This window comes from Castanea sativa, chromosome 11, assembly GCF_040712315.1.
Source record: "Castanea sativa cultivar Marrone di Chiusa Pesio chromosome 11, ASM4071231v1".
Lineage (NCBI taxonomy): Eukaryota > Viridiplantae > Streptophyta > Magnoliopsida > Fagales > Fagaceae > Castanea > Castanea sativa.
The window spans coordinates 55313745-55338882 of NC_134023.1; the positions used below are offsets into that span (position 1 = coordinate 55313745).

The following is a 25138-nucleotide window of genomic DNA, read 5'->3' on the forward strand; positions in this document are numbered from 1 at the left end:
CCACATTTTCACTCCCAATTAAAAAAAAATGAAAGAAATTAAAATATTTTCTATCCTTTCACTTTTTCACCATTCCAACCAAACGTACCCTTTAGTGTTGTTATGATCACACTAGAGAAAACTAGAACTACTAAATTAAAACAATACTACTCAATCCTGTTTTTATATGTAAATACAAACCTGTATTCATATGGAACACATCAACAATTTATAGAATGTACAAACCAAAATTACATACCACTTTAAGACAAATGAATGATAACATTTCAATTGATAGCATTGAAGAAAAAAAGAAGAAAGGAAACCAGGAACTAAAACCATAGCAAAGATTAAGCTGCAACAATTGGTCATTACAATGAAAATTATCTAGCTAAATGTTTTACCTCCAGAATATAAACACATGGTAGATCCCAAGCTGGACCAGAAAAATAACAAAATCGGATCAAATTAAACATTTCTGTATAATTACACATCTCCAGCTCGTCAAACTTTTACAAACTCTGTTTACTATTCAAGCATCTCTGCCAATATTTCAAAACATTAAGGCAAAATTTCTTATTGTAGAGCAGAATGAAGATTTTGGACACCATCATTTAAAATTCTCATCTGCAAAGAGAAAACTTAAGGAACAAGGCAATGTCCTTTTAGGTGGATGAGTGGTGAATTCTCGAAGAATATGTCATGAGTGCATTCCAAAACTTAGAAACGCAAGGTTAAGGCCAAACAGTGCTCTTTTGTATGCACAAGTATCTTCAAATAAGAAACTCAAGGTGCCCCCATTTGATCTCCTCAAAAAATTGGATGCCACCTCTGCAGGTCAACCCCTGCATTCTACATGATCTATTGATTCACCATTTAAACTTGAGCGTAATCTCGCAACTTCTCCCACATGGAAATGCTATAGAATGGTTAGCCCCAAAATTTTGGAGTTGCATTAGAATACAACAATTTAGAGTACACAGACCAAAAAGAGGCTACCTAAAACCAAACTTATATACATACATACATTGATACATATATTTCAATCAAAAAGCATAATATAAATGATAATGCAAGAAAAACACATGATCGAAAAGTAAGTTAGGCGTGATACCATTTGAAAAGAAAGGGCATTCAATTGTTTAGGCCTATTCAATGTCAATATTCTTGCAGACAACTTCTCTCCAGCCAGAACCTATCAAACAATAATAAATAAATAAATAAATAACATATAGAATCGAAAATGACCAAACACAAATGCCCTCTAAGACATCTCCAACGCCGCGATTATTAAGGTAAAAAAAAATCATTAAAACCATATTATCCTAGGAAAAAAAAAACCCCACGTTTTCTATAATATTCAACAGCTAAGACTCTGTTTGGTTGCCGAGACTTTGGCTCGTAAGAGAAGTTTCTAAAGTCCTACTCCTCAATTATTGTATATTTTCTTAGCAACCAAACAGAGCATGCAAATGGAAATGGAAATGATTTATAGAGAGAGAGAGAGAAATTGGAGAGACCTGAAGGTTGTCGGGTATGGTAGAATTGAGTGGAGCCTTGGTTCTTTCTCTCTATGAATTGTGGTGCTGATAAGCTCGGTGGTATGGGATTTTAAGCTAACCTATACATAGAAACGACAACTCTCCAGAGTACTTTTTAAATCCTACTTTTTTTTTCTTTTTTTTTTTTTTTTTTTTGTGAACGGATGTTGTTATAAGAACTTCTTTTAAAAAAAAGATTTAATTAATTATTTTACAAAGTACTCACACATGATTATTTATTATATACTATATTTTATTAATGTTGGGTTAAAATGAATTGACCACTTACAAATGAATTAATTACCCAAATTAATTAATTAGTCAAATTATATGCAATAGTGTGGCAGCACAAAAAAATCACCAAATTATATAAATGCAGCGGAAAATAAATTTGACACAGGTGATTTGTTTACGAATGAGGAAAACCACCGAGGCAAAACTTTACGGGTGATTTTAATGTCACCACTCTAAAAAATCCACTATTATCAATCACAAGGGGTTAGAAGTATAAGAAATCTTACCAAACCTTTTGCCCTATCTTGAAAAACCAACCTACAGTTTAACCCTTATTCTAATACCCAATTGGACTTGTATTGTAGCAGCAATCATAATGTTCAATGCACGAATCTCAGTACGTGACTAACCAATGATGCACAGATCCCAGTACATGACTAACTCTTTTGCATGGATCATAGTACGTGACTAACTCCACAACAACCCTTTGATTGATGTAATTGATTTGCAACAGTTTCACATAGAAACACCAAGAAGATTTTCAATGATGGTATGAGAGACTTTGCTTGGTTACCTGTAGAAAAAGGCTAGAGTTTCAAAAAGAAAACCTTATGAAACTCTCTAGGGTTAGGTTTTTCTTTTTCCACCTCCTTATTTAAATAGGAGCTCAATGGGCTTTCCTATTCTAAATAGATATACATTAACCTTGGGCTTTCAAAATCTAATAAGGATTATACAAACTCATAAACAAATAGTCCTTTAGAATAAAAACGTTGCTGGCTATAGTCTGAATCACGTAAGCTCGATAGATCGAGACATGTGTCGAGATTTAATGAATCTCGACAGATCGAGCTTTAATGAATCTCGACAGATCGAGCTTCTGTCGAGAAGGTATCGAGACCTGCAAATTGCACTTTTCTTGAGCAGTTTTTTAGTAATCTTTATGTTTTTAATGTAACCACTTGTAATGATCATCTTGAACCTACTTAAATTTACCCAAATACAAGTAAAGTGCGTTTTGTCAAAGGATATGCCAATTACATAAAAATATGTCCCTTACAATTAAAATGTCAATTTTTTTTTAAAATGTTTGTCTCTTCCTTCACAATTAGGAAATGCAAAGAATTTGTTTTGCATAAGCTGCCATGCTTAAGTATATTTACACAACCACCGTAAAAAATCTCATTTTACTCAATGGGTATATAAATTGATGTGTGTTTTTTTAGGTTGATTTGCCGAAATCTGATGTGAATGCTCTTAAGCACATTTTTCATGCAATATATTCCTTTGGTTGGTCTTTTTTGTGTAGATTATCATGCATGGGTGGTGGTGGTGAAAATTTATTCAAGTGGCATTTTCCATGACATAATTTATCTCATAGCAAGTAGTTCCATGTACTGTAAATTCTCATGTAGTGAGTTCCCTTTCTTGATGTAAATTCCTGTATACTCATCAGCCTCTTTTCTTTTTTTTTTAATGTAAGTTCTCGGATTCACATATTTTTCTATCCCTTGTGGGAGGTGTAGATCTATATTTCCATCCACTTCTAACCCTTGTTGGAGGGATAGATGCACAGTTTCCACATTCACACATGCACTCATATCTGCATTGTTTTCAAATACGCCTCATATTGACATTTTGGCAGCACATTCAGCTTGTGCCCAACTTGGTGATTTAGATTTGGGGAGTTGGATCCATGAATATATCAAGATGGTTAGACTAGAGCATTTTACAAGTTTGAAGAATTCACTAGTTGAAATGTACTCTAAATGTGGAGATATAAACGTTGCTCTTGGAGTATTGACGACATATTCAAAAGATGTTGTCTCTTGGAATGATATGATCCAAGTACTTGCTCTTCATGGCCTTGGTGAGGAGGCTTTGCCTCAATTCCATTTGATGACAAGGACATGCATTCAATTCAACCATATGATTTAAGCTTCAGTGGAGTATTATACTATTATTAGCTTTTAGCTGTGCAAGGGTGATAAGTGATACAAGAAAGTAGGTAACATTTCAACATCATAAGGGTACAATATGGAATAAGCCCTAAGTTGGAGCACTATGGATGCATGATTGATCTTTTATAGGACTTTGGAGGAAGATGTAGATTTTATCAAAAAATGCCCATGGAACCAAATGGAGCAATCTGGGGGGTTGTGCTTAGTGAAGCAGATTGTTTATAAAAATCAATTTAGGGTAGGTAGCAGCCAGACACTTGCTAAATCTTGAACCAGAAAATGACGGAATCTATGTTTTTCTTTCGAACATCTATGAAAGTGAGAAGAAGTAAAAAGAGTGAGAAAACTCACGCACAAAAAATGTATTTGAAAGACACCGGGTTGCAACTAAATTGTCATAAATGGATTTTCTCATTTATTTTTGGTCAAACATCATTCTCATCCAAAAACTACATAAATTTAATTGATGCTAAATCAAATGACTCAAAAGTTGTACTGATTAGTTATGTTGCAGAAACTTTAGAAGTGTTGACGAACATAAAGAGGTGAAAGACTGGAAATTTCTTATGATATGTTGAAAACACAACTAGGGGCCAAGAATCTTATTCTATAGAACCTCAGGGTCTGCTCAGACTGTCATTTTGCATTTAAACTTATTTCCAAAATTTAAAATGAAAAGTAAGAGTCAAAGGTCAAAGTCATTTCCATCTTGTCAAAGATGGTTCTTGTTCTTGTAAAGATTACTAGTGAAAATGGCCCACTACCACTATTTAGCAAAAAAATGAGTAATCTACCACTGTTTTAGAAATATGTAAGGATCTACCACTTTTTTGAAACTCGAGTTTGCCGTTAAACTTGACTTCCAAAAACTTGAGTACATGGAACTCAAGTACCATAAAAAATTTTCAAAATTTTTCCATGGTACTCAAGTTTCATGAACTTGAGTACCATGGAAAACTCGATTTCGCCAAATTTGAGTACCCAAAAAGTAGTAGATCCCTACATATTTTCAAAATAGAGATAGATCACAACATAATTTGCAAAAATGTGCTATTTGGCTATTTTTGCCAAAGATTACCAGTGAAAATAATTTGAAGCATACGCTGGAAATTTGTGTTCTATATACTATAATTGTAGCATCAGCTAAAATTGGCACTCTTAACAAGGATTGACTAATAGCACATAGATAATGAGAATATCATTGTGGTCATATATGTCTCCACACAATGTGTTGATATCCCTTTTATTATAATTTAAAAAGTGCAACAATTTCCCCATTTCTCACCTTCATGCATTAAAGCTTTGCAATGGCATATGCAGGCAAATTAAATCTCGCAGGGAGCTTTAGATCTTCCCAGCCTTCATCATCCATCATAGAGAAGTATGAGTCAACCATATCATCACTAACAAGCTCCAATTTAGAGGGCTCCCACTGGGAGAGATAGGAAGCCAAAGATGGAATAAGAAAAAAAAACCAATAGAAATCTATATTTATGAAAATCATTGAGAGTGAAAAATCTAAATTGCAAGGATACAGAAACAGATGCGTGTCTATCTTTGGGTTCTTATCCTTATCCAACAGTATAGCCCTAAAGCCCTACAGTAAAAGGGAAGTATTAAAATAATCCACAAAAAAAATAAATTAGGAGAAGATAAATATTTGAGTAAGCTGAAACCTCAAAGACATCCTTGCTTGGTATTCCTTGCATGACATGACAAACCATTCTATACTCACGAACAAGGCACTGACCAACACCTTCAAGCCGTCCTTGTCTAATCTGTTTGCAAGAAGAGAATAAACGTTAAAAAGTAGAAACAATCTCACAAGATTTAGACAAATTGGATGGTTGCTTAGTTTTGTCTTTAGATATAAAGTTATTGAGGAAACTAAATATCATATTTCTATTATGGTGGTATCCATACAACAGAGGGGATCATTTGTCAAATAACCAAGTCAAGCTTGGATCCTAAGTGACACACAATCCCCACATTCATCTTCATACCTCAAATGATATGCTTTCTTGCACATAGTGATAAAAAATTTTGTACTACTATTGCAACTATGACCACCCATATATACAGCTACAAAAAAAATGGAAATTCACCATGCTTATAAAAAAAAATCTTTTCTATGCCCATATGAAAAAAGGAAGCCAGAAAGTACAAGGGCATTATTTATTTTTGATCAAGATAAAACTCATATTGGCCTTTGAAACAAAATAGAGAATAATAATAGAAGGACATTCCATTTCTTTGGATCCAACTTAATTCTCTATACATTTTTGGATGCTCCTTCAAATTCTACCACAATCACCTCTGCACGGTGGCTAAAAATGATAAACTCAACTGTTCTCCAATGGCCATAGCACATCTTGATTCCCCGATGGACCAGTACAAACCTATGTTGCAATTCACAAGGACAGAGTAGAATGTGCTGGGTGCAGATGCGCATCAAACCAATTTCATACCCATTACTTATAAATGAAGCCATATATTTTTTTAATTGATTGTTCTAGAGAGAAATGAAAACACCTGATTTATTTGAGCATTCAATTCTGTTCATTCCTTAGGTTATCAAGCCGTAGTTACATGTTTAATGGCTGGTCATTGAAAGCATAACACTTGCTGACAAGAGTCAATGTTACATCTAACATAGGCACTTCAAACATTTTAGTGTCCAATAAAAAATAAATGCCACCATATCCCCTTTTTGATAACTTTATATAGGTTCTTGTTGCACTTCTCACTCGTATTAAGCCTTTGAAATCATTATAAAAATGCCTTGAAAAAGGACACTATTTTCAGTTGTCAACCACTTTTACCAGTTTATAATTCTGGAAATTGAATTTCTAACCTTCAGAAACTGGAGTAAATGATACTTCTGCTAAAGAAAGAAAAGGGATTTCTATAGCCTCACATGATTAGAGCACATAACGAAAATCCTATAGAGCTAAATTTCAACAGAAGATGTCATGAATATCTTAACCACAAGCCAATCAGTCTTAAGTAGTTAGATGGTGACTGGAATGGCAGTATTAAGGCTTGTTGCTCCCTTACCGATCTCAGAGAAATTTTAAGGCTTGTTGGTGATGCTTTCTTCAGTGACTGGATTGCTTCAAAGATCCAATCATCCTTATTATTCAAGGCCTCTCTCTCCTAAAATTGCCAGCACAATATCATGGTCAGATAAGTGGTAAACATGTAAAACACAAAAAATAAAAGAATATTACTCAAAGCACTAGCAAAGTTTTCGAAGACATCTGACAAAGAGGACAGCAAATTAATATTCTTATCATGGATAAAATTCAGTATCAATGAACTTACAAGGGCAGATATAATTTCTTCCACTGTTCTTCGAGAAAAGCACCTATTAATGACAATCAATCTGTAGCCAAGTGGCCGTAAAAAAAAACAAAAGGATTTCGAGTTTATTCAGAAAAGATTAAAATATATATATATATATATATATATATATATATATATATATATATATTTGAGGATCTTGGATGACAGAAAGATAGGTTTGCATTTCAGAAAATGAAAACATTAGTTCTTTAATACAAAATCAACTCTGATAGAACCTTCTAGCACTCAATCTGTGAGATGTAGTTCATTTATCACTGTATGTTAAGATGATACATATAGCTAGCTAATAAACTAACAGAGCTTTTTCATATGTGCGTTCACTGAGAGAAGTTTATTTCATGATTGATTATCCTTGACATCATAAGTATTAAAAATCCTTGGCATACATAGAATACAGTTTAATGAATAAAAACTATAGAGGCCGTTTAATTAGATCAAGAAGTATCATCTTTATAATTATGAATGCAAAAATAACCTGTGATATGCACTTTTCTCTTTCATATAAGGTTGCTTTGAGTACTCATTAATAACTGTGGAGGTTATGGCAGGATCACTTGAATCTACCTTGCACAGTGCTTCTTCCAACAAAGACAATCTCTGGCCAATAATTAAAAACACATAAGGCATTCAAATGGCATTTTCTTACAAAATTAAAAATAAAAATTTTGGCAGATAAACATAATGGTGATGACTACACATGCATAGCATTTCATCTTAATGGCATGTGGATAAATATTTTAGAAAATAATTCGTAAATAGAAAATAGAGATTGCAAGTATATCCCCAAGGGTTGGTCTAATGGTCTAATTTGTACTATTGAACTATATAATTATTTCCTCCTTTCAATTTCTGTTTTTACCATAATTTCCTGACCTATGTACCTCTTGCCGTCTACTCCACTACTTTGCCTTTTAGTTTAAACCAAGTAGGGAATGGAAAAAACAAGTCTTTGGAAAAATATACAATAATTCATAATGTGCACTAAAACCATGCTTATGCATGTTACTGCTTCCAACTATTCATCAACCACACAAGATGTATCTTTTTCCTTCATTAGAATTTTGAGCACTATGCCTAAAATCTAATAATTAAAGTAGAATGAAATACTACCTCTGAGGGGACAAAGTGAGTTGCAAGCCCACATACAAGCATTTCAGCACCATCCAACCTAGTGCCTGTAAGACTAAGATATTCTCCTGCCAAAGATTTAAAATTATAACGAGAATCCAAGTACGAATGAGATCTAGATCAATAACTTCATGAAAGTAGCTACAAAATAACCAAAAAGATATGAATTTAGAAGAAGGGAAGGGGAGGGCAGTTACCAAAAAAAGGACATTATAATAACAAAACAATACAAAATATCTCATATGTAGAAGGTAGAATATATGCAGAAAAAGAAGAAAAGACCACTTCAGAACACTTTCAAGCTTAGATACAAAGAAACATAGAATTGTTATAATTCCAACTTTTATGTAATAAATAAATAATTAAAATATGAACAAATAAAATAAATATAGTAAGAAATAAATGTGATGAAGAACAGACAATGGAGACTTTCCCTGAGCAGAGAAACCACCATAAGTTAGAGTGAGGGAAATTCAAGAAATGGAAAAGCACTAGTAGAAATCATTGGTGATAGAGATAAAATTGCAAGTCAAAATACATAGTAATCTTTTCATAATTTTTGAAGAATTATTAAAACTTAAATTTTCTAGTACATTAATTGCAAGGTACAAAGAACCAACTCCCATTATGGTTTGTTCTTTGTTGAACCTAGGTTCATTTTAAGATTTGGTTCGTTCTTAACTACTTCGGTCACCGGTTTTCTTTTTCTTCATTTCTGTGCTAGGAATTGATTGCTTGATCTCTACAAACTGACTGACACCTTAATCCCAATGAGGCTCCCAACCTACAGATTATGCACCTCTATTGGTCACTTGTCCCATATCATGATAACAAGCACATATGATACTCTCACCAATACTGCTAGTTTGCAATAGTATCAGTCAGTCATATACATTAAAACCTACAAATAGGAATTGAACTATTCATGAAAATTCAAGTGCTAAAGAAATATACCAACCAAACTCCTACAAACTAATGAAGAAAATGAACTTCACCCCTTTTTTAGGAAAGACTTGGTATCCAAAGAGTTGCTATATAGGTCAATGATGTAATTGCCATTACCAAAGAATCCAGGGAGTCTTGACATGAAATAGGAGGCACCCACATCTGGGAAGAGTCCCAAAGCTGTTTCTGGCATTGCAAAGACCTGCAACAAGTCCACCATCAAAATGCATGTTAATCAAGAAACATAGATCTACAAATTTTTTTTCCTTCAATTAGTTTAACACTAGGACTTCCAAGAGGTCACTTGTTTAGTACTAATATTGCCCAGCACACTTGTTTTGGAGTTTTGATGTGATTTGGTGCTTTAGTGCTGTTATGATTACACTTAAGAAAACTAGAACTTCTAAATTAAAACATTAATGCTCAAAAAAATAGTATAAGAAGGAGAGCAGTTCAATCCTTCTTCTTTTTTTTATTTTTATTTTTTTATTTATGTAAATACATCTCACGTACCCATATGGAACCAAACTTACATACCACTTTAAGACAAATGAATAATATATCATTGAATAAGAAAAGGGGAAAAAAACAGAAACCTAAACCATAGCAAAGATTAAGCTGCAACAATTGGTCATTCCATTGAAAATTAAATACAACTCATGTATCCATATGGAACACAAGGCACCATAATTGCCAATGCATTCAAAATGAAATTCTAATTGCCTCTGCCAAAGGAAAGGCTAAGTCATTTATGGACCATTTGAACTTGAGCATCATCTGACAACTTCTCGCACATAAATATGGTATAGAATGGCTAGCCCCAAGAGCCTGGAGTTGCATTAGGACACTGCAATTTAGTGTAAGAAGACCAAAGAGGGATGAACTAAAACCAAATTTAAGAACCTTTTAAGGAGTTCAAAACACAAGTGATGATAGTGGACAGCATCAGCTTTTTTTGCCTGGTCAGGTTTAACAATACAATTCTTCTTCTTCTTCTTCTTCCTCTTTTCTTATTGATACAGGAAGCATTAAGATTATTTGAGGACGCAAAAACGAAATATAAGAAGTTTTGTAATAAATTAAGTTTAGCATATTTTTTCATTTTTATTTGAACCTAAACTGTTTCCATTAGAAACACCAAGCGGTGCCGGTTGAACTACAAGGTTTCTAGTCAAATTTAGCAACTATTGTACCTGCTACTACACATATTAATTAAAGAACATTTGCAACAACTAAAATAAAAGGGGTGCGGGGGAGAGAAAGTAGTGAACTATGAGATAAACAACCATATTCAATTCCCTGCTTTGGACATTCAAACTGACCATCCTCAATTGAATGGGATGAAATAATGGAAATACATTACTGCTGTATAAAATCTCAGGAAAGTGTGTAATTCATAATCACCTAAACTTAAAACTGGAGATAAAGAGAGATAAATACCGAATTTTCTGTTGCAACCCGGAATCTACCATGTATTGAAGCCCCTGCCCCACCTCCCATGACAATTCCATTAAGGACTGAAACCTTCAACAATATTTGCATGCTAACAGTAAGAAAGAATATATACATGAAACTAACTTGACCAAGAATGCCTCCACTGTCAAGAGTCAATATAAATACAAGATAATGAAAATTTACAATTCATAGTGAACGGGGTCACCTGGGGTTTACGATAAGTTGCCAAAATGTAATTTAAGGTGAACTACTTCCAATAAAATTTTGCACCTAATCTCCAGGTACCTAATACATAAAAATATTGGGGCGGCGGGGGGGAAGTATTACAGGATTAGCACTGATGTCGTTTACATCTTAAAAAACAAATTCTTGAAATTCGCGTAAGTTGAGCATCTAGTAAAGAAGAGATGACTGAAAGACTCCACTTTAGCAGTTGAATCTTATTTGTGGTGGTAGGTCATGAATAATCTAGATGTTGAGGATGGTCCAACGAGCAATAAAAAGAACCTATACCTTCATTAATATCCCGAATTGCTGTTGCAACATCACCTCCAGCACAAAATGCTCTTCCCTTTCGCTAAAAAAATGACCATAGTGGACATGCAATCAGTTTGCATTGTCTGCAAGGCTGAAACAATAGAAAGCATGCCCAACTCTTTACTTTTAAGCTTTAGTTAAACAAATTAAAATGCCTATCTATCATATATGCACAAGAAAATGTCTTGAGACTCCTCCATATGAACAACCTTTACTAGCTATACTAAGTAAATTTACAATTAAACTAGATGAAGTTCACAAGTTAAAACCTTAAGAAGGTTGCTTTTTGTAAGGACATATGTATTTCACTTGTTTAGAATATATGTCATTCATTATTTATGTAATTGGCTAATCCTTTGTCAAAACGCACTTTACTTGTAATTTGGTAGATTTAGGATGAGGTTAATGCTTCAAGAAACAAGGTTTCAAGATCAAGTGTTAAAGCTATGCAAGTTTGTCCAAGAAACAAGTTTAGAAGTGCTCTTTATTAAAACTCGACAGCTACATCTATCGAGCTTTAAGAAGATGGTCTAGCCCCGAGGCTCGACAACACCTCGACACCTGTAGCTGTCGAGATTTAAGAAAAACAGATTCCTAGTTCTGTTTTGATTCTAATCCGTGGATGTATCTTTGGACCTTCTTTTCTCCTAACCCTAGACATATAAAAAGATTATTTTAAGGGCTATCAAAGTGTGGAAAGTTGCACAAGCATTGAGAAATCCTTGTTCATGCAAATTGTAACTTGAGATGAAATTCTTGCCCTAGTTCATCTCTCTTGTGAAGAAGTTGTTGTATCTTTGCACCGTTGGTTTTTGTAACCAAGCTTTCTTGATCTTCATCGTGTGGATAAATTGAAGAACTTTGCAGCTAATAAATCTTCTCTAGTTGGTGATTGAAGTTATGTACTAGGATCCGTGCAATTGGTTAGTCACGTACTTGGGAGCTGTGCATTGAAAATGAGAAACTGTCACTACAAAACAAGTCCAATTGGGTATTGGGGTAAGGGTTCAACTGTAGGTTGGTAAGGTACTTGGGATTCCTTTACTTGTAACCGTTTGTTGTGATAATAGTGGAGTTTCGGGAGTGGTGACCTTAAAATCACCCGGTGGGATTTTTGCCGTGTAGGTTTTCCCCATTCGTAAACAAATCACCGTGTCATTTATTTTCCGCTGCATACTTAGTTTAATTGGTAATTTGTTTGTGCTACCACGCGCTTTGTATGTTAACTTGATTAATTAATAAACTTGGCTAATTAATCAACTTAATCCATCACAAGGGGTCAATACATTTTTGGCCTATCACTTTTTTTGAGGATTAAAGAAGATTGAAAGCTCAGATTTGTGTGAAAACATACTAGTTTGTTCAAACCCCAAATTAAAAATTACGGTTAGATTGTTTTTACTCAAACTTAACAAAGAGCGAAATAAGAATAAATATGCGCAATGAACTAGTTACACTACTCTAAGCCATATCCATTCATAATTAACTATAAAATTAAAGTTTAAAGAGTAGGGAAGAGAGATGCAAACACAAGATAACATCAGAATGTGTTATCGAAGAGGAAACTGAAGAACTCGGCGAAAAATCTCTCTGCGACCATCCTAGTCAAAATCAATCTACTAAAGAATAAATTTGGAGTACACGAATAACAAAAGATCCTCTAAGCCTAGTCTACCCCATGTACTTGAGCCTACCAAACTCCTGCCACCAACGGACTTCTCAGAGTCTTGTCTTCTCTAACTTTCCAGAGCCTGCAATTTAGCCTAATTGCATCCGCCATTAAATGACTCCTTCTAATACTTCCCAACAATACCAAAATCTCACTTAACACTCAGATTTGGTGTGGTAGATATATGGGCTAAGAACCTCTCAAGGATTTAGAAATAGAGAGGTAGGAGTTGAGGAAAACCACAAGGAAATGTATAAATGATTGTGGGTATAACAATCTCTAACTCTCAAGTGTATTTGATAAGGTTTTCTCTCTGAAAAGCACTCCTTACAATTCGTGGGTAATGAGTAAAGAATTTGGTAAAGTACTTTTTCTTTTTTCCAAACAGAGAGTTTTGCGGGTACCTCGTGGGATGACCCTTTTCGCAAAACACTCGCGAACTTGACAGTTTGGCGTGACTCTTCAGCTTCCAGTCATGTGCTTCACATGTGGCCTTTCGCAGGTTACTCGTCTCACGAGGTTCTCGCGATTTAGTCGCGAATTGCACTGATCATCTTTAAAGCTTAATTCTTCACCGATCTCTCACACTCATCCCTTAAAAATAAGCCCACATAAATACAGTGAAATGATTGAAGAAATTACAATGAAATTTGGCACGAAATTAGAACAAAAAAAGGCTAGTTGGAAACCACAACTTTATAAAGATAATCTGTTTTATTTAGCCAAAATAAAATAACTTCTATTAGGGACATATTTATGTAATTGATTAATCTTTTGACAAAACGCATTTTACTTGTAATTGGGTAGATCTAGGATGGGTTTAGTACTTCAAGAAACAAGTATTCAAGTTTAGTATTGAAGCCATGCAAGTTTGACCAAGAAACAAGTGAAGGAAGTGTTGTTCATTAAAACTCGACAGAAGTCTCGACAAAATCCTTTCTATTGAGAATTACTGCTGAAGCTCGACAAAAGCTGTATCTGTGGAGAATTACAAAATCAGATTTTCTAGATCTAATTACATACATATCCTTGAGTATTTGTGTAGGATTTCTTTTCTTACAACTCTAGACATATATAAGGATTATTTTAAGAGCCGTCACAGTGTGATCAAAGTGATAATACACACATACTGTGACTGAAGACAAAAATTGCTCTAGTTCATCATATTCTTTGTAGAAGCTACTACGTCTTTACGGCAATGGTTTTGTGACCAAGGAGTTTCCTGATCTTCATTGTTGATGAATTGAAGAACTTTGCAGCCAACATCTTCCTCAAGTTGGTGTGTTAGTTACGCACTGGATCCGTGCATCATTATTTAGTCACGTACTGGAATTTGTGCATTGAATGGAGAGATTGATCTACAATACAAGTCCAATTGGGTATTGGGGTAAGGGTATAACTGTAAGTTGGTATTGGGTACTAGGATTCATTTTACTTGTAACTACTTATTATTGATAATAGTGGATTCCCAGAAGTGGTGACCTTAAATTCACTCGATGGTATTTTGTCTCGGTGGTTTTCCCCATTCATAAACAAATCACTTGTGTTAAACTTATTTTCCGTTGAATTTAGTTATTTGGTGATTTGTTTGTGCTACCATGTTATTGCATGTTAAATTGACTTAATTGATTAACTTGGATAATTAATTAACTAATTTGCCATAGGGGTTAATACATTTTCGCCCTATCAAGTGATATTAGAGCGAGCACGCTCTGATTAGGTTTAATCTTTGTTGTGTAAACCATTGACCCCTATTTGTCATGGTTAGAGGACAGTCTCGTATTATACCTCATTTATTTGATAGAACTAACTATGAATACTGAAAAGTACGCATGAGACATTTCTTGCAGTCTTTAGATGAGAAGGTCTGGCAAGCTCTGGAGATTGGTTGGACTAAGCCAAATGAAGCGCTAGTTGATTGTGATGAGGCAAGATCAAAGTGGCAAATTTCAACAGCAAAGCATTGAATGCCCTATTCAGTGTGGTGACCAATGAGAAGTTCAAGAAGATATCCTCAACTGAAACTACTAAGGAAGCATGGACCATTCTCTAGACAACCTATGAAGGGACTAAGGCTGTTAAGGACTCAAAGCTTTAAAGGCTCACTACTAGCTTTAAGGAGATAAAGATGGAGGAGGATGAGATGTTTGATGAGTTCTGTGCTAAGCTGAAGGACATAGTTAACTCAGCCTTCAATCTTGGAGAACAAATTCCCAAACCCAAGATTTTGATAAAGGTTCTTAGATCTCTGCTTGAGAGATTCCATGCCAAGATCACTGCTATTGAAGAATCAAAGGACATTGACAAAATTCCTTTGACGGAGTTGGATGGAAACTTGCAAACCTATGAATTGGGTTTGACTAGAATTGGGAAAGGAAGCAAAAGTAAAAGCATGACACTGAAGGACAAAAGTAATGAGACTGATGAGTTTTCAGATGACGAAGATTCCAAGATAAAGTCCTACATCACTAGGTAGTTCAAGAAGTTCATGAAGAATGCCAATGTAAAAGACCATAAGCAATTCAGTTCTTCTCAATTCAAAAGCCAAGACAAAGAAAAGAAGGATGCTAAGGATGGCGGTCAATACAGTATTCCCTCCGGACCAAAGTGCTTCAGATGTCAATGTTTTGGACACATGAAACAAAAATGGCGATCATATCTTAAGTCAATTAGGAAAAGCAAAGATCTTGCTGCTACCTTGAGTAACACTAAGCCTAAGATTGAGTCAGATGACAGTGATGACGAAGGAATCTTGAATGCCTTCACTGCCACAATGGATCCCATTGAGGAGATTGTAGAAGCAGTAGATGAAGGAAAAGACTTGGTGGAATCAAAATTTGAGAAAATTGATGATCAAGTTGACATCCATACAGACTATGCTAAGTTGTACAAGGTTTCTGAGAAGCATGAGAAACTGTATAGGGCAGTCACCAAGAAACTGAGTGATGTGGATTTAGATCGAGAGGAGCTCTCTACAAAGGTTGATGAAACAAATCAAACCACTGGAGCTTTGCGGTTCGAGAACAACTTCGTTGCTAAAAGGACAAAGAAGCTTTAAGCAATACTGTTTTAGGTTAGAGCTCAATTAGAGAGGACTTCCAGTGCAAAGCTCGATGAGATGCTAAGTTTTCAGAAAGCTGCTTCTGATAAAACCGGTTTAGGGTATGATTTTTCTTCCCCTAATATTATCTCATCTAGTACAACTATGTTTGTCTCACCTGCTGATAATGTTAATTCTAAGAATGATGAAGCTAAAATTGAAATAGCTAGTGAGAACTTAGATAAAGGCAAATCTATTTTAGGAGTACCTCCTAAGATTGAAAAGAAAGAGGCTAGAAACCCTAGGACTAAAAAGGAAAACAACAAAAAGTCTCAACAAAAGAAGCCGCATTTCTGTCATCATTGCGGAGCTTTAGGGCATACTCATCCAAATTGCTACAAGTGGTTAACCACTTAACAAAGCAATAGTATGCTCTCGTCCAGAAACCAAAATCAGTTTCCATCCTCTTTTGCTTCTCTTGGAAATCTTCTCAAGGCCTTCATGTTCTTTTTAAATTTGAATGGTTTCAATTCTTCCCCCTCACCTCTGGATCAAAGGTTCGCACAAAGGAAATGTTCCTCCAAGGTGTGGAAGGAAAAAGGCTCAAAGTGATTCAGTCACTTTTTCTCACTCTCCCCTTTGTTATGCATTACTTATATGTTTTGCTTTCTTGTTTTGAGTCAGTCTAGTTTTATGCTTTGTGTGTTTCTTTATGTTTTTGTTTGGTTGTTTTTCAATTTTTTTTTATTTCACTTTTCATAAAAATTAAATTTTTTTTGAAAAATCAGAAAAATACAAAAACAGTGTGTGTTTATGTATATTGATACTTGTGTACCTTGGATGGCTATTGAAACAAAGTTATCTAAACTTTGTATCTCTTGTAGCTTAGATGAGCATCTCAATGCACAACTAAGCAAGTGAGCTTTGTGGCTTGTGTTTGTGATGAGTACGATTAAGTAATCTCTTATACTTAACACTCATATCACTCTTTTTGACGAGAAAGACTAAAAAATCCTAGGATAAAGGCATAAATAACCATCTCACCACTAAAACCCGTCAATTATATATAACATCTGTGTGCTTCGGCATAACAAAATTGTGATGTTTAAGCTTACATAATTGAATATTTCTTTTCTCTCACTTATATGCCCATGCAAGCTATGCTCAAAAAGAAAAATATGCAAAGAAAATCAAAAGCAAAAAGAATCAAAATGCTTTTAAAAATGATTACAAGTGTGTTTTTAGGAGATGTGGAAGTTATAGGATGTACATAGAAGGTGGTAGTCTCCATTAAGAAGTTATGATTGTGTGTGAGTATATGTTATTTTCTCATATCTCAAATCGTCATAATATAAGACACTTATGCACTCTTGCTATGTTTTCACACACAACATGCAAATTCTTTACTACTTTTGATACATATGCAAGTACAATGTGATTTGGCCAACACAAGAAATACATGTATTAATATATGCTCACTAAACTATCTTAACTTGTTTTGAAATATACAATTAATTAGACTTGTTTAGTGTGTGGTATGTGTGTGTGTGTGTGTTTTGGATCTCTGAATGCTTTGCATATCTCTTGAGAGATGTTTTAAGAGCTTAACATAATGATTGGATCTTTGGTTGAGTTGATTACTTATTGCATTCATCTTTATGTATTTTTCCCTTCTATGAAAACACATTTTCTTCAAGCTCGACAGCTTCTCGACAGATCCTCGATAGATTCCATTTCTATTGAGCCCTTCTTTCTCTTTTCTTGATAGATCTTGATAGATTCTCAATCCATCGAGATTTTTGGGTTTCTCCTCAATAGATTCTCGACAACTTCTTCAATCCATCGAGCCAAATTTCTAAGCTCTTAGTCTGGCTAATAGCTTCTTGACAGATTTTCGATCCATCGAGGTGTATTTGCCATCAACAGATCATCGACAACATCTCGACAGATTCATTTCTATCGAGATTTAGTGCTCGACAGATCTTTGATAGATACTTTGATCCATCGAGCTGCGATTTCCTTATATAGGTTAAGTGTGAATCAAATCTCATTTTTCACTTCTTTCTCTCGACAAAATTTCTTTTCTCTCTCCCCATTGATTGTGTATTGGTAGGTTTGGATTGGGTTTTTACCCATGATGTCTTTAAATTTTGCACGTCACATGTTCATGCATTTTTTATGCATACGTCTTTTCCTTTCTTTTCTTTTCCTTGTTATCTGGTTGTGATGTGTTCTCTCTCTCTCTCTCTCTCGGATAAACTGTGCTATGGCATCCAAAATGCATAAATCCACTCCGGCTCGAAATCCTCTTGGTTCTGGGTCTTCCTCTTCTAATCCCATTCCACCTCTTCACAATTGGTTCAGTGATAAGAAGGCCCGAAAGGACTTCTTGGAGAACTTTCAGAAACGTGGCGTTCATCTTGAGCGCCATGTTATCCTATCAGATTTTTCAGACACTCCTCTTCCCTCTGTCATTTAGACTCAAGGCTGGGAATCTTTACTTGAGAGTCCATTGAGGTGTCCCATCATGTTTATACAAGAGTTTTACTTCAATATACATGGTATCGATACCTCTGTACCTTGATTTGCCACTACATTTCGAGGTACAAGTATGGTAGTTACCCCAGATCTTATATCTGAGGTACTACATGTTCCGCAAGTAGTGCATACTAACTACCCCGGTTACGAGCGTCTTTGAACTGTGTCCAGAGACAAGCTTCTGTCTCATTTTTTTGAGACACCTTCTATATGGGATGGTAAGCAAAACACCTCATGCTCGATCTTTGCCAAAGGTCTGAGGTTCCTTAACATGGTGATGACATTTACTCTTACTCCATTGTCTCACTATAACTCTATCACTAAGCCTTGTGCTTGTTTTCTTTTGTCTCTTCTAGAGTTATCCTGTCGGATTTTGCCGACACTCCTCTCCCCTCTGTCATTCAAACTTGGGGCTAAAAACTCTACTTGAGAGTCCATTGAGGTGTCCATTGTGTTTATACAAGAGTTTTACTCCAATATACAAGATATTGATACCTCTATACCTTGGTTTTCCACTACATTTCGAGGTACACGTATCGTAGTTACCCCAGATCTTATATCTAAAGTACTACATGTTTCGCGAGTAACGCATCCTGACTACCCCGATTGTGAGCGTCTTCGGACTGTGTCCAGAGATGAGTTTCTATCTCATTTTTTGAGACACCTTCTATATGGGGTGGTAAGAAAAACACCCCATGCTCGGGCTTTGCCAATGGCCCGAGGTTCCTTAACATGGTGATGACATTTACTCTTACTCCATTGTCTCACTATAACTCTATCACTGAGCCTCGTGCTCGTTTTCTTTTGTCTCTTCTAGAGGACCTTTCTATTGACTTCCTTTCTCACTTCATCACCTCTGTTCTTGATGTGTATTAGGATATGGTGACCCATGATAAGCTCATATTTCCTTCAGCTATCACGCAAATCCTTCGACAATTCTCCATCCCCATTCCTGATTCTCCTTATTTCACCACTATGAATGCCATCAGTGCTGGTTCGACCGAAGTGGCCACAGATGGAGACGGTTGATCCTGCTTCTTCTACAGTTCCTCCCTCTTCTTCGACTCCTTCCACCTCTGCTCCTTCTTCTTTGGCAGCTGGTGTGACCTTGGAGGCCATCATGATGCAGCTTCAGCGCATGGATGCTTGTCTTGACTCTTTCACTGATGAGATGTATTAGGTGAACACCCGTGTCGGTCATATAGCATGTTGACAGGCTTACCTTGGTGGTTTCGCTGCTTCTCCATCTCCTTCTCCAAAGGCTTCGGCAGATGAGGATGGTGATACTGGTGATGATGAGGATAATGATGCTAGCTCTTCCGATGATGACGAGATGACGACCTCTCAGTGACTTACCCTTTGTCATTCGTGACAAAAAGGAGAAGTAGTTTTGCGTTGAGAGTAGTCTTGTACTTAGGGGAAGAGTTAGTATAGGACATTTTTGGTAGGGGGAGTGTGTATATCTTTTGAGGGATGTAATGAGGTTTACATGTACTTTTCTTTTCTTTCTTTACATTAGCCCCATGTATACTAGTCTTAGGAACATTTATTGACGTACATTGTACTTGTCTTTTCACATATATATGATGATGATGTATGTTTCTTCACCTATCTCTCCATATGCTGGGAGTGTGTATATCTTTTAAAGGATGTAGTGAGGTTCACATGTACTTTTCTTTTCTTTCTTTAAATTAGCCTCATGTATACTGGTCTTGTGAACATTTATTGAGATATATTGTACTTATCTTTCACATATATATATGATGATGATGATGTATGTTTCTTCACCTATCTCTCCATGTGTTATTTCTTTTCTATATTTATACACATGGTTCTTTATGTACGCAATCTTTATTTTTGTTTCACACAATATACCTTGATGAGTTTTGTTTAAGTGTTTCAGAAAGACAGGTTGTGAAAGTCTACCATGCTATGAACTCTCTTCTTGCAAAGTTTTTCAAGAGTTTATGTTAGGGTTAGATTTATTTTGTAATTCAACAAGTGATTATGAGTTTAGTGATTTAAGACTTCTCTCATGATTCATTTGTTTGTTGTGGTTTTGTCACGGATTGCTAAAGGGGGAGATTGTTAGGAACATATTTATGTAATTGGCTAATCCTTTGACAAAACGCACTTTACTTGTAATTGGATAAATCTAGGATGAGTTTAGTACTTCAAGAAACAAGTGTTCAAGTTTAGTAGTGGAGCCATGCAAATCTAGTATTGGAGTCATGCAAGTCTGACCTAGAAACAAGTGAAGGAAGTACTGTTCATTAAACCTCAACAGAAGTCTCGACAAAATCCTTTCTATTGAGAATTGCTACTGAAGCTTGACAAAAGCTGTATCTGTCGAGAATTACGAAATCAGATTTTTCAGATCTGATTACACGCATATCCTTGAATATTTATGTAGGTTTTCTTTTCTCACAATACTAGACATACATAAGGATTATTTTAAGAGCCATCACAGTGTGATGCAAAGTGATAATACACGCATATTGTGACCGGAGACAAAAATTGCTCTAGTTCATCATATTCTTTGTAGAAACTACTGTGTCTTTATGCTAAAGGTTTTGTGACCAAGGAGCTTTCTGATCTTCATTATTAATGAACTGAAGAACTTTGCAGCCAACATCTTCCTCAAGTTGGTGTGTTAGTCACGTACTGAGATCCGTGCACTATTGGTTAGTCATGTACTAGGATTCGTGCATTGAATGGAGAGATTGCTGCTATAATATAAGTCCAATTAAGTATTTGGGTAAGAGTTTAACTATAGATTGGTATTGGGTACTATAATTCCTTTTACTTGTAACCGCTTGTTATTGATAATACTCGATTCTCGGGAGTAGTAACCTTAAATTTACCCGGCGGGGTTTTGCCTCGGTGGTTTTCTCCATTCGTAAACAAATCACCTGTGTCAAACTTATTTTCTGCTGCATTTAGTTATTTGGTGATTTGTGTGTGCTACCACGCTATTACATGTTAAGTTGACTTAATTAATTAATTTGGATAATTAATTAATTAAGTTGCCATAGGGGTCAATACATTTTTGCCCTGTCAATTTCCACACTCACCACAAAACTGGCTTAGTATTTAGAACCAGCATAAATAACTAGGGTTAATTTTACAACAAAATCCTTACAACATGCAAAACAAAATAACAATCACAATGATTCATTAGCACTGCCCGAATTAAGAAAATTAAATGTAATATCCACTGCCATGTACCCACACACACATTTGCGAGGATGAGCCAAAATTAAGTGTCAGAAAGATATGACTTTCTTCCTGATTTATTTCCAATGCAATTTGAAGGTAAGATATGAAGATTGTCTCTTAAGAATGGACATACCTTGACAATTACCAACTTCACATTAGAATCCTCCTCATATGCAATGAAAAGTTCCAATAGCCGAGAAATCTAGAATTTTGCATGAAACACAAGTTCCAGATAAAATGTTATAGCGAATTGGTTACTTCATTTGAACTGTCACATACATGCATAAGTATTTCAGTATTGATATAAGTATGCACAACATTATCTTACACAGAGCAGAATACCATGACCGGTAAATGGAATGCAAGAAACCACATAACAAGATCTGGAAATGGCAAAAACTTCCTGAAGTAAAATTGTGATTGACATTACAAAATGTAACAAAAGGGCATGTATATTTAAAAGAACAAAGAAACAGAATAAGGTAGATCCACTTAAAGGACTAGAAATAAGAAATCATCCATATTCCAGAAATTATACTCAATAGATTATTGATTCCATCCATATATATATATATATATATCAATTTATAAACATAAGATTAACTGAGGCATTTGATACCATAACGTGGGAGTATAATATAAAAGAGAATGCAAGAAAACACATCAAAAGTATTCAATAAGCTAGGTGTGATACCATTTGAAATAAAAGGGCATTCAGTTGCTTAGGTCTATTCAATGTCAATATTCTTGCGGACAACTTCTATTCTTGCGGACAACTTCTCTTCAACCAAAATCTGTCAAACAAGAAAGGGATATATATATATATATATATATATATATATATATATATATATATATATATATATATAACTGAAAACGACCAAACACAATGCACTTTACGATGTCTACACTGCAAATTTAAAGATAATTTATTCAAGCATCCAAATAGCATATCTGTTTTGGAATTTCTTATTTTCGATTGCTTATTTGCATAGTTCTGCTAATGATAATTTCTAAGTAGACAAAATTTAGCAACAAAATTAGTTGTAGCTTAAGCTACAATCCTACTCAATAAAATAAACATTACTACATATTTTGAAAATTTAACCGTTAAATTGTATGTTATTTACACTCTTAACATACATGTTAAATTTTGTGTCAATTAGATATTGTTTACTATATGATCTATAAGCATATATTTTATACATGATTTTAAACTATAAAAACTTGCAATTTAAATAATTTATTAATGACATATCTATTGATCTTTAATTTTTTAGGAATTTTATAAGCGTGGAAGATATAAAAAGAAGATGTAATCTAATGATGGATTTGTCAAAATTCACTTATAATAAAAAGATATTGAGTAAAGTTGTAGTGTAAAACTATAATCAATTTTGTAGCTAAATTTTATCATTCCTCAATATTGTAGATAAACAAGATATTGAGAAAGGACAAAGTTTGTTATTTACACTCTTAACATACAAGTTAAATTTTGTATCAATTAGATATTGTTTACTATATGATCTATAAGCATATATTTTATACATGATTTTAAACTATAAAAACTTGCAATTTAAATAATTTATTGATGACATATCTATTGATCTTTAATTTTTTAGAAATTTTGCAAGCGTGGAAGATATAAGAAGAAGATATAATTTAATGATGGATTTGTCAAAATTCATTTACAATAAAAAGATATTGAGTAAAGTTGTAGTCTAAAACTATAATAAATTTTGTAGCTAAATTTTATCATTCCTCAATATTGTAGATAAACAAGATACTGAGAAAGGACAAAGTTTGTCCTTCCTTTGGTTATCTTGTATAAAGATATTGTAGCTAAACTTTGTCCTTCGACTGTTTCAATGAAAAATCTTGTATAAAGATAGTTTTTCGTGTTTTCTAATGTTTGGTAGCATCATAAAAAATGAGTCAAAGAGAAACTATTTTTGGTCATAAAAAAAAAAAAAAAATCAATGCAACTATGCTATCCTTGGAAAAAAAGAAGAATAATTAAAACATTTATTGTATTATAATATATGTGTGTGCCACACTGCCACCTCTAGTAAAAATTATAAAAAAGTGACATGAAACAACTAATACTCTGTTTGGTTTTGAAGAATGAGTAAAACCAATATTAATAGATAAGATTGATAAGTGAGGCAAGACTCTGGTTGGAGAGACTACCTGGTGGTCGTCGGGTTTAGTGGAATTGAGTGCATCCATGCCTCTCTCTCTCTCTCTCTCTCTCTCTCTCTCTCTCTCTCTCTCCGCTAAGGGAATTGTAATATGAGATTTGTGTTAATTGCTATTCAGATAAGCCTGGTACATTATTGGCACTCTTTATAAAGACATAAAAAGACATGCAAAAGTACCCACCCCACTGCTTGGATCGAATTCTGACATATATACAAAATCACACTTGCATGCATCACAAAAAATTTCACTGTTGGGATTGAATTAATTGAATGCCGACATATACTTTTTTTTTCACCAAATAAAATAATTGCACTCAAAACCAAGAGGAATAAAATAAAATAAAAAAATTGTGGAAAACAAATTAAACAATTGCTTTACTAAGAAGTGAATAAAAATTTTGAAGCAACTCTCGAGAGAATTTTTAAAATCATTTTTTTTTAAAGGGTTTATTCCTTCAGTATCCATTTCATCATTTAAATTCCTTTGATTGATTTTTTTGGGTAAATTTTTTATTGTGGCAAAAATTTATTTGGATAGCTTTTTTTAGTGACATAAATTCTCACATGACCTTTTTTGCAGCTATCCGTGTACTGAAGTTTGCTCTGGAGATTGGCATAACGGATGCTATGCTGGAAGGAGATTCTGAGATGGTGATAAAGGAATTGGGTGACCATGCTTCTTCTATAGCCTCTTCTGCAAATCTGTTGGATGATGCTAAGTTTATTTCTAGATCATTTTTTTCAGTTTCGTCATTCTTATTTTAAGAGAGAAGGTAACAAAGTTGCTTATGATTTGGTTTAATATGCTGTTAATGTCTCAAATATTTTAGTGTGCGTGGAAGATGTTCCACCACAACTTTTTTCAGTCAAAATGGGCTTTTGCCCTTTTCATGAAAAAAAATCAGCATGTTGCCCCATTTCCCAAACTAATTAGGGAAATGCCCCTCTTTTGAAACTCGATTTTCTTAAATACGAGTTAAGCCTTATATCGATGTTTTAAGGAGCCTATAGTGACGTTTTTAAGAACCTATAGCGACGTTTTGTAACTCAAGCTCCATGAAGTCGAGTTATAGGTATAAAAAAAAAAAAAAAAAAACTTTCATGTAACTCGATTTTATGGAGGTCGAGTTACAAAACGCCACTATAGGTCCTTAAAACGTCACTGTAGGCTCCTTAAAACGTCGCTATAGGGCTCCAGAATTTTTTTTTTTTAAAACTCGATTTTGAGAAAATCGAGTTTCAAAAGAAGAGCATTTCCTTAATTAGTTTGGGAAATGGGGCATTTATCCATTTTTTTGTGCGAAATGGGCATTTGCTCATTTTCG

At 34.5% G+C, this 25138-nt stretch overlaps 1 long non-coding RNA gene and 1 pseudogene across 1 annotated transcript; both read right to left on the reverse strand.

The window, feature by feature from the left end:
- Positions 1-651: 651 nt before the first annotated feature.
- LOC142614978 (uncharacterized) lies at positions 652-1637 on the reverse strand. The gene is made up of 3 exons (XR_012840622.1): positions 1500-1637; positions 1094-1174; positions 652-898 (listed from the first exon to the last, which is right to left on the reverse strand). It is a non-coding gene; the product is annotated as an uncharacterized LOC142614978 (long non-coding RNA).
- A 3321-nt stretch (positions 1638-4958) lies between these two features.
- On the reverse strand, positions 4959-23841 carry LOC142618045 (3-hydroxyisobutyryl-CoA hydrolase 1-like; annotated as a pseudogene).
- Between the last annotated feature and the right edge of the window lie 1297 nt (positions 23842-25138).